The sequence below is a fragment of the Gossypium hirsutum genome, chromosome D09 (assembly GCF_007990345.1).
Source record: "Gossypium hirsutum isolate 1008001.06 chromosome D09, Gossypium_hirsutum_v2.1, whole genome shotgun sequence".
NCBI classification, from domain to species: domain Eukaryota; kingdom Viridiplantae; phylum Streptophyta; class Magnoliopsida; order Malvales; family Malvaceae; genus Gossypium; species Gossypium hirsutum.
The window spans coordinates 4,964,310-4,974,155 of record NC_053445.1 but is presented as its reverse complement, the minus strand read 5'-3'; the positions used below and the strand labels follow the sequence as shown (position 1 = coordinate 4,974,155).

At 34.3% G+C, this 9,846-nt stretch overlaps 1 non-coding gene across 1 annotated transcript; it reads right to left on the bottom strand.

Moving 5' to 3' along the window:
* Positions 1 to 987: 987 nt before the first annotated feature.
* Positions 988 to 1,094, bottom strand: LOC121221502 (small nucleolar RNA R71). Its single transcript, XR_005918894.1, has one exon. It is a non-coding gene; the product is annotated as a small nucleolar RNA R71 (small nucleolar RNA).
* Between the last annotated feature and the right edge of the window lie 8,752 nt (positions 1,095 to 9,846).

Below are 9,846 nucleotides of genomic sequence, written 5' to 3'. Positions count from 1 at the left end.
CAGATGAAGTCTAGGTGGGTTCTTTCATAGGTATTGTTCTTCTTCTTGGTTATTATTTGATTATTTTCTTGATTTATTCTTTGTTGAGTTGTTTAGTTAATTAATTTAGTTAATTTTAGTTTAAAAAGTCACTCCAATTTGTCGGTTAAATAATAGGAAAATGGTAATTACTAGTACTTTTAATCCTCGTGGGAACAATATCTTTGCTCACCGTAGCTATACTATTTATCAAAATGTGCACTTGCCTTTGTTATAGTTTAAGTTGATTTCATGACTATAAAGTTTTTGGCACCGTTGTCGGGGACTGAAATATTAGGAAAACTTTATTTCTATTAATTTAGCCAGTTTTTACTTTATTATTATATATATTTTTAATTTAATTTTTACATTTTAATTTTTCTTTGTTTGCTTCTAGTAGGTTCTTTTGGTTTTTGACTAGAGGAAACCTGTCGGGACCATTGATTTTTGACTGTGAGATTGAAAGAACTGCTCGCAGAAATCATCAATAGATTAAAGAAACAAGGCAAAGTCAACAAAATATAGTAGACGATCAAGAGGACAATAATATTATTGTGGAGATGGGTGATAAATAATCAACTACCTCCCGTAGATCCTGTCCCTCGTACTATGTATGATTATGCCAAGCCCACTTTGATTGGGGCTGAATTGAGTATTGTGAGACCTACCATTGCTGCAAATAATTTCAAGCTGAAGTCGAACACAATTCATATGGTACAATAGTATGTTTAATTTGATGGTTTGCAAGATGAAGATCTAAGCACTCATCTAGCCAATTTTCTAGAGATTTGTAGCACTTTCAAGATCAATGACGCCACTGATGATGTCATTCGCTTATGGTTGTTCCCATTTTCATTGAGGAGTAAGGCAAAATAGTGGTTAAATTCTTCACCACGAGGCTCTATCACAACTTGGGCTCAAATGACCGAGAAATTTCTGTTGAAGTACTTCTCACCTGCTAAAACAACTAAGTTAAGGAATGACATATCTTCTTTTGCCCAAATCGATTTAGAGACATTATATGATGCATAAGAGAGATTCAAGCATTTATTAAGAAGGTGCCCTTATCATGGGTTACCTTTATGGTTTCAAGTTCAAACCTTCTACAATGGTTTGAATCCTTCAACTAGGCAGTTAATTGATGCAGCAACTGGTGGAACACTAAATAATAAAACAGTTGAGGCAGCTTATTAGTTTATTGAGGAAATGACACTAAATAATTATTAGTGGCAAGTCATTAAAACAAAATTGATGAAAGCAGCCGGTGTTTTTAATCTAGATGCAGTTACTATGTTGTCAAGCCAAGTGGAAGCACTAAATAAGAAAATTGATGGTTTATACTTTTTTACGCAGGTGAATTCAGTGATGCAATGTGCTGCGAATGGAGTAGGGATGATTAATTTAGAATGTTTACCCTTTGATTCTAACACAGAGAATAAGTAAGTCAACTTTATGAGTAACAATTATAAACCTCAAAATAACCCTTATAGTAATAACTATAATACAGGTTGGAGGAACCATCCCAATTTTTCTTAAGGTGGTCAAGGAAATCAGAGAACACAATCCCCTCTAGGTTTTCAGCAACCTTATCAGCCAAAGAAGAAACCAAACTTTGAATAGATGCTTGCCAAATTTCTTTTCATTTCCGAAATTAGATTTCAAAACACTAAAACAATACTGAAAAATCAAAAAAATCAATTCAAGGACTTGAAAATTAGATTGGACAGCTTGGCAAACTTGTTTCGGAAAGACCACAAGGTAGCTTACCTATCAATACTAAAACTAACCTAAAAGAGTAAATCCATCCAATTATTGTTTGAGACGTGGAAGGGTTAGTCAAACCTAAATAGAAACTGATGCTAAAAGCTATTGTGAAAGATGATGAGATTGAAGAAAGTAAGAAATATCAAAAGTCAGTGGTTAGAGAATACCAACCTCAAATTACATATCCAACCGCATTGAAAAGAGACCGTTTGTTGACTTACAGTTTGTTGAAACTCTTCGATAGATGTCGAATTATATCAAAATTTTAAAGGAGCTTTTAACAACTTAAAGGAAATTAGACGACTCGTCGACCGTGGAGCTCAATGCATTCTGCTCTGTCATTCTCCAAAATAAACTACCCAACAAATTTAAAGACCTAGAGAGTTTTATTATTCATTGTCTTATTAGTAGTTTACATATTGAAAATGTTCTGGTTGATTTAAGGGCTAGCATAAATGTTATGATGCCCTACAAGATATTTAAACAACTTGGTCTCTGAAAACCTAAACATACTAGGACGAGTATTCAATTAGCGGATAAATCAATCAGATATCTTAGGGGTATTATTGAGGATGTACTTGTAAAAATTGACAAATTCATATTCCTTGTTGATTTTGTTGTATTAGACATGGATGAGGATAGCGAGTTACCTATGATCTTAGGTTGACCCTTTTTAGCCACTGCTAGAACTATTATCGATGTTGGTACTGGTGAACTTCTTCTTCGTGTAAGTGACGAACATATTACTTTTCAAGCACCTGGTTTTGTGAGAGTCCCTAGTGAGCGAAATGATACTAATTGTTCTGTTAATGTTAGTAACCATGTGGCTCAAAGTTCTTTGTAGGAAACCTCTCATGAAAACATGTTGGAGCCATATTTCATTCAAGGTGATAGAACCTGAGCAACAAGGGAAGGGCGAATAGTGCAACTCGATGAGTTAGATGAATGGCAAATGAATGTTATGGAGAAACCAAGAAAACACGATAAAGAAAGAAAGTGGCACCATGATGTGTATGTGATTAGAACGAATTAATTCAAGGTTGGGGACAAAATACTGCTAGACAAATTGGATCCACGAATGTTTCCTTCGGACCTTAATTCAAGAGGGTCAAACCCATTTATGGTACTAAACATTTTTCCATACGGTACAGTTGAGGTAACACATTCTGAAATTGGCACACATAAGGTCAACAGTACTCGACTCAAACCTTACTTTCCTGATAAAACTGGTAACGAGAAAGAAGAACTTTGGCTCCAAGATCCACCTTAATCGTAAGCCTAAAAAGGGAAGTCAAGCTTAAACACTAAATAAGCATTTCTCTGGAGGCAACCGAGTGTTTAAATTTTTCTACTTCTTTTTAATTTTGTTGCATGTTAAATTTACAAAAAAAAAATGAACCACACAGCTAGAGTGGTACACACAACCGAGACATACGGGCGTCTCCCAAGCCATGCGTATTCTGGAGCAACATTTTTCAATTTTATTTCGACTTATACAACAACAGATAGTTACATGGCTTAAAGATATGACCGTGTAGGGCACACGACCTAGACATACAAGCATGCCAAGGGCTGTGTGAGTCCTGAGACTTAATTCTTTCAAATTTCAATTGTTACACGACCTGGGATGATCCACACGGCCTGGACACACGGGTGTGTCCAAGGCCATGTGCATACTGGAGTGAATTTTTTTTTTCAAAATAATGAGTTACACGGGCTAAAGACACGGTTGTGTGTGACAAACAGCCTATCATACGGGCATATGTGTGAGACCGTGTGGTTAGCACGACCTTGCACACGGGCATGGGAGAAGCGAAGGATAATCACACATGGCCTAACACATAACTGTGTGAGAAACATGAGCTAGACACACGGACACACGGGTGTGTCCTACGTTGTGTGAAAACTAGGCATCATTTTATTCGTTCTTTTAATTGACAGACGGTCCTAAACACAACTATGTCCCTTTTTAAAACCATAATTGGCTTTTTGTTGTATTTTCTTCCTCTCCCAACTCCTTCCTAGAAACCTTAGCTGTTGCCACTAATCCTAGCCACTGACATATCTCACCTTTCTTTTACCCCTTTTTCTCACTCGATCATCGTCACGTTTCTCTTCCCCCCTCTCCCTTTGAGCCATATACCACACACACGCACGGACCCCTAATCAACCCACCCGAACTACACTTTCTCATTCCCATCCCTTTCACTGTCCGTCGAACCACCATCGCCCTTTTTCCCCTTTCTTCTCTCCCTTGCACGAACAACCCCAACACCTCGCATCTATGACCACGATTTCCCTTCCCTCACCCTTATCCCTCGTCGAGACCTTCACCCCCGATCTATACCTCTACCAGTTTGGCCTACCACGCACTTCTACCTTGCACACCACCCCATCCTTCACATTTTGTCGACGCCCCTAACTCTAGTCAATACCGCCATGCGCGCCTCCGTTGCTGTTTGTAAAACCACTAGTCACAGTTTGGTCCATTTCAATTTTTATTTATTATTAATTTTTATTATCATTTTTTTACATATTTATTTTTTATTTTATTGTTTTCTTTTTTATTATATATATTTGCATTATTAGGCTTTTATTTGTATTAGTTTTATTGTTTCTTCTCAATTTTAGTACATTTTGTCGCTCCTTCTTCATTTTTGATAGTTCTTTTATGTATTAGCTAATTATCTTTGTATATCAACTTTTGTTTAGTTCGTAATAGTATTTATTTTAATTTTTCTTTTAGCAATAGTTGTTAGTTCTAATTGTATGATCTGGCTATTGTTTTGAGATAACTTGTGCACTGATTTATTTTATTTTGCATGCTGATTCGGTTAATCTGCTCAATTGCTTACTATTTATGTTACTCTGTCTTTGATATTGTGTTGTTATTATTCCTCCAAGTACTTGATAAGCCAAAAAAGTAACATATTTTTAATCCCATTCTTGATGCGTTTTTGGATTTTTAATTATGTAAATTAGTGAATTTGATGCTCCTATTACTTTAAATTCTTGTTTCTATACTTAGAAGAGCATTTGGGAGTAAAAGGAGTGAAAAACAAGCACAAATTGGATAAATAGAGTTATTTCTAGGATCCATAAGGCCAAGGCATTTCTACACAGGCTAGCCACACGCCCATGTGCCAATCTGCGTCGATATAGCTCCCTGTTTACCAAACATGCAGAAAAACTCAACTTTTAGGCTTTCTGAGCATTCTAAAGTTTATAAATATCAATTAAAAGAAGATCTAAGGGAGCATTCAGAGCAGATCGAAGAAATTACTTGAATAACGCCATCGAAATCAATTTAAAAATGGATCTCTTTCAAGATTGAATATCTCTATTTAATCCCCTTCAAAGTTTTATTGAGTTTCTTTATGTCTTGTTGTTATCCTAACTTTGAGATGTTTTCATTCCTGATTATGAACTAAATTCCCTAGATACCTATGGAAGATGAAACCTATGGTGAATCTTATCATTTGATTTATTATTTACATGATAAATACATTATTCTTATTCTCAATTATGTATGCTTATTTCGTGTTTTAATATTTTTGGGATATTAATTCATGTTTAATGTGCTTATTTTAGTGGAGCAAAAGTCCCTGTTTAATAGTAGATCTAACATAATTGAGTGGAGTTGCATGCAATCCTAGAAATAGGATGCCATAAATCTATCGGATTAGAGTCAAATCTAATAAGGGAATTCATAAATCAAGTTAATGCGACGATAGGGGTTTTAATTAGAAAGGGATTTCAATTAATCAACCTAGAGCCAATTGTTCTTGCTCTCGAAAGAGATATTAACATAATTTAAGAATTTCTACAGATCAAAACACAAGCGAATAAATCGATTAATTCACATTCAAAATAATATGTGAAGTCTAGGTGGATTTTTTCCTGGGTATTGTCTTTCTCATTGGTTATCTTTGGTTATTTTTCCCATTTTATTCTCTGTTGCGTTAGTAGTTAAACTAGATTAGTTAAATTAGATTAAAAACAATCATTTCAATTTATCGGCTAAATAATAGAAAAAAGGTAATTATTAGTACTTTTAGTCCTCGTGGATGCGATACTCCCCACTCACCATATCTATACTAATGTTCGATAGGTACGCTTGCCTTTGTCATAATTATAGATAGTTTAGTTACCATCAGTACTTTACGACAAATAGACTCGGTAAGACTAAGGTTGTCGTACCTATTTCGAAAAAGTGGAACACTCTGGGCGCACCTCATAATCGGCCTTATCTCCGACGCACGCCATCCTTGCCTACGGTTTCTACCAAGTCCTCACAAGGACCTCTATCAGCATCTCAAACAACGACCATTGGGATTGTGCCATTGTATTGATTGGGTGGCCTTAGAGTAGATCCACTTAACTGATAGAGTACGAGCACTGATTGATACAGATCCATAGGACTGATTCTTCTACATTGTCGAGCCCACCTACCTGGAGCTTACATTAGAGTTTTATTTGACATTTGTCTTGCAATACGTGATATCATCTCAGGATGAGCTGTGCACTATTTATTTTTGACTCAATGGTACGATACATTATCTGAGCATCCCATGCTCTAGCACCACCCTTGGACTCTATTCTGAGGAGTTCATGAGTGTCGAGGGGTTCCTCACCTTATATCGGCACATCCATTATTCGCCATCTTTATGCTGGACAAAACTTATTGCTCGTGCGATGCCATATAACCCAAGTTGGTTGAAGGCAACTTCCCTACCTCTAGCATTGTGCTATAGCCATGCCATCTTAGTACACACATTGACTGGTCAGAGGGAGAGCATCGGGGTCGTTGGTACATTCAATGCTTATTTTTTTAGAGCATGGCAATGCGACGCACCTTTGATGTTGCTTACTTTGTCGCCCTTGCTTGTCGCCACCAGACCGAGCGTAGTAGGAAGGGTCTTATCCATCTTCGAGTTACTCTACTGCTACTTCTGCTATTACACTAGAGGACCTCTCTAAGCAGCGTTACTTTGAGCGGTTCAACAATATACGTGACTTTGCAGCAGATCTATCAGCATCCCCATATTTCTCCTACTAAGCCTATGCCTCACGATCGCGATGCATCTCACGAGGACAATCACTGATCTGTTTTGTTTTCTATGTTTTCTTTATTATATTTTCAGTTGTGCTTTTCTTTTTATTTTTGGTTGTTTTGTTTTTATTTTTTAGACTTATTTAATTTATTTTTCTTTTGAACTATATTTTTATTTTGAAAGTTGTTTTTTATTTGAGTTTGTAACCTCTTAATCTTCTTTTTTTTTGTGTTATTTTCTTATTAGTTTTCTCGGAACCATGCATTACATTTTTAGATTTGCCCACAACTCCAGGTTTCACTATTCTGGCGATTTCATCCATATTCAGGGCAATTTCAATTTTCTCCCTCTCTTATGATATTTTGCTTATTTTGTGCTTATATCTATTTGTACATTGAGGACGATGTATATCTTAAGTGTAAGGAGGTTGTTTATATAATTGTGATAAAATCCCTGAATTATTTGTTGTGTTTAAGTATTTTCTCATACCTCCATTGGACTGAATTTTTTTTATTTGGGATTTTAATTGATTTTGTTTTGGATTAATTTGTAAATATTTTTGCATTGGTTGATATAAAATTTAAGACATGAGAGAGTCAAGCATGATAAGTTGTTTTTTAGAAGTAAATATTTTAGGTTGTTTCCTTGAATTGAGGTATTATCTTGAAGTTTTAAATTTACAAATTTGACATCAAAATCATGATTTTTTGTGAGATTTTGAGTCTATAGAGCATACACTTTCTATGCTCATTTTATTATTGGTTATGAGTGTGTCAACTTGATTTGTTATTCTAGAACTTGCTTCGATTATGCATGTTGAGACCACACCATTGATTTGATATACTGAGATGATAGAGGCACTTAGGTTTTAACCCACTTAACTTGTTAAAAGCTTACCTATTGAATTAACCCTTAGTGAAACCCATTGAGCCTAACACATTTTTTCTTGATTAACCTGTTAATGTTAACCCATAACCCATATTTTCGTTGTAAAAATTTTCCCATTTTATTGATTCCCTTTTTGTCGAGATTTGATTTGGTTAGTTGCCTAAATATGTCCCATTATTTGAATTGTTGAATCTTTTTTTATTGTTCTTAATAATAATAAAAATAAAGTTAAAAAAAAATTTAGTTGATTGAGCTTGAATAATTAATTTAATATATTGTTGAGAAGCTCGTTTTTATTCTTATTTATTATTGATTGATACTGTCTCTTTTAGTTCAATATTTAATTATTTTTCTAGTTTGGTAATATATCAACTTGATCTCGATTATAACCAACTTTTCTGGCCTTTTTTTCATACCCTTAACTTAAGCCCCATTACAACCTCTTCAAGACCTCTTGATTGGTGTGTCATCTCATTTTATAATGATGGAGATTTGATTTCAAGCAAGCCTATGCTAATAACATTTCTTATTCGACTATTGAGTGCATATTTCTTGAACCTTAAACACTTTGAGTGCTTTGAGTGAATCTTTAGTGAGGATGTCAATTCTTGTTGATTTTGAATTAAAGGTAATTACTTAAATAAGGGGAGACACCTATGTTTTCATGCTTTAAATATTTCGGCTTGGATTGTTTGAGTCTTTAGTGTACATTTAGTTGAATTGCCAATGCAAGATTGTTTTCAAATTATTTTGAGACATTATTGATGACAATGACAAATTGAGAAAGGTTAACTTTAATGTAGGTTGAGGATTTTGCTTGAGGACAAGCAAATACTTAATTGCGGGGATATTTGATTAGTGATCAAAGTAACATGTTTTAATCCTGTTACTAATGCGTTTTTGGATGGTTATTTATGCAAATTGGTGAATTTTATGTTCATAATCCTTTAAATTCATGTCTCTATACTTAGGAGAGCATTTGAGAGAAAAATAAGTGAAAAAAAAGAGCGAAAATCAGACATTTAGAGTAGATTTTAGGAGCTACACGGGCTGGGCACATGGCTGTGTGAGCCACACGGGCCTGTGCCAGACCATGTCGATTTAATGATTCACATTCCAAATACACGAAAAAGCACAATTTTTAGCTTTTTCGAAGACCAATAAATACCAAATAGAAGAAGATAATAGGGTGCCATTAGAGATTATTGAAGAAAACAACTCGAAGAACACCATTGAAGCCGACTCTGAAGTAGATTTCCATCAAGATTGAAGACCTCCTTTTAATGTATTTGAAGTTTTTATGAGTTTCTTTATTTCTTGTGGTTATCCTGTCTTTGAGATGTTTTTATTTACAATTATGAACTAATTTGCTAGATATCTAGGGGAGATGAACCCTATTATTAATTCTATTATTTTATTTATGTTTGACACAATAACTACTTAAATCTTATTCTCAGTTATGTGTGCTTATTTCTTCTTTTAATATTACTAGAGTATTAATTCATGTTTAAGGTGCTTAAAATCAGAGGAGGAAAAGTCTTTATTTAAGAGTAGATATAGCATAAGTAAGTGAAATTGCATGCAATCTTGGATGACATAAATCTACCGTATTAGAGTCATATCTAATAGGAGAATCCATAGATCGAGTTAATACGATAATAAGGGTTTTAATTAGAAAGAAATTTCAATTAATCAATTTAAAGTCAGTTACTTTTAATCTTGTAATAACATAGTTTAAGGATTTCTACGGATCAAGATATTAAGTGAAGAAATTATTTAATTTAGATTGATAATGACAAATGAAGTTTAGGTGGATTCTTTCCTAAGTATTGTTTTGTTTCTTGGTTATTATTTAATTATTTTCTTGATTTATTTTTTTACTGAGTTCTTTAGTTAATTAATTTAGTTATTTATCGATAAATGCACTTGCTTTTGTCGTATTTTTAGTTGGTTTCATGACTATCACCAACAATTTTTACTAATAAATGAATTATTCTCAAATCAAATGCACTTACACCGGAACTTCAAGGAAAGTGTGAGCAAAGACTTTTCATTTGCATCTCAGTCAAACATCGTTTGTTTGTACTGGTGCTACTTAACTCTGCTTTTGTTTCTTTAAAAT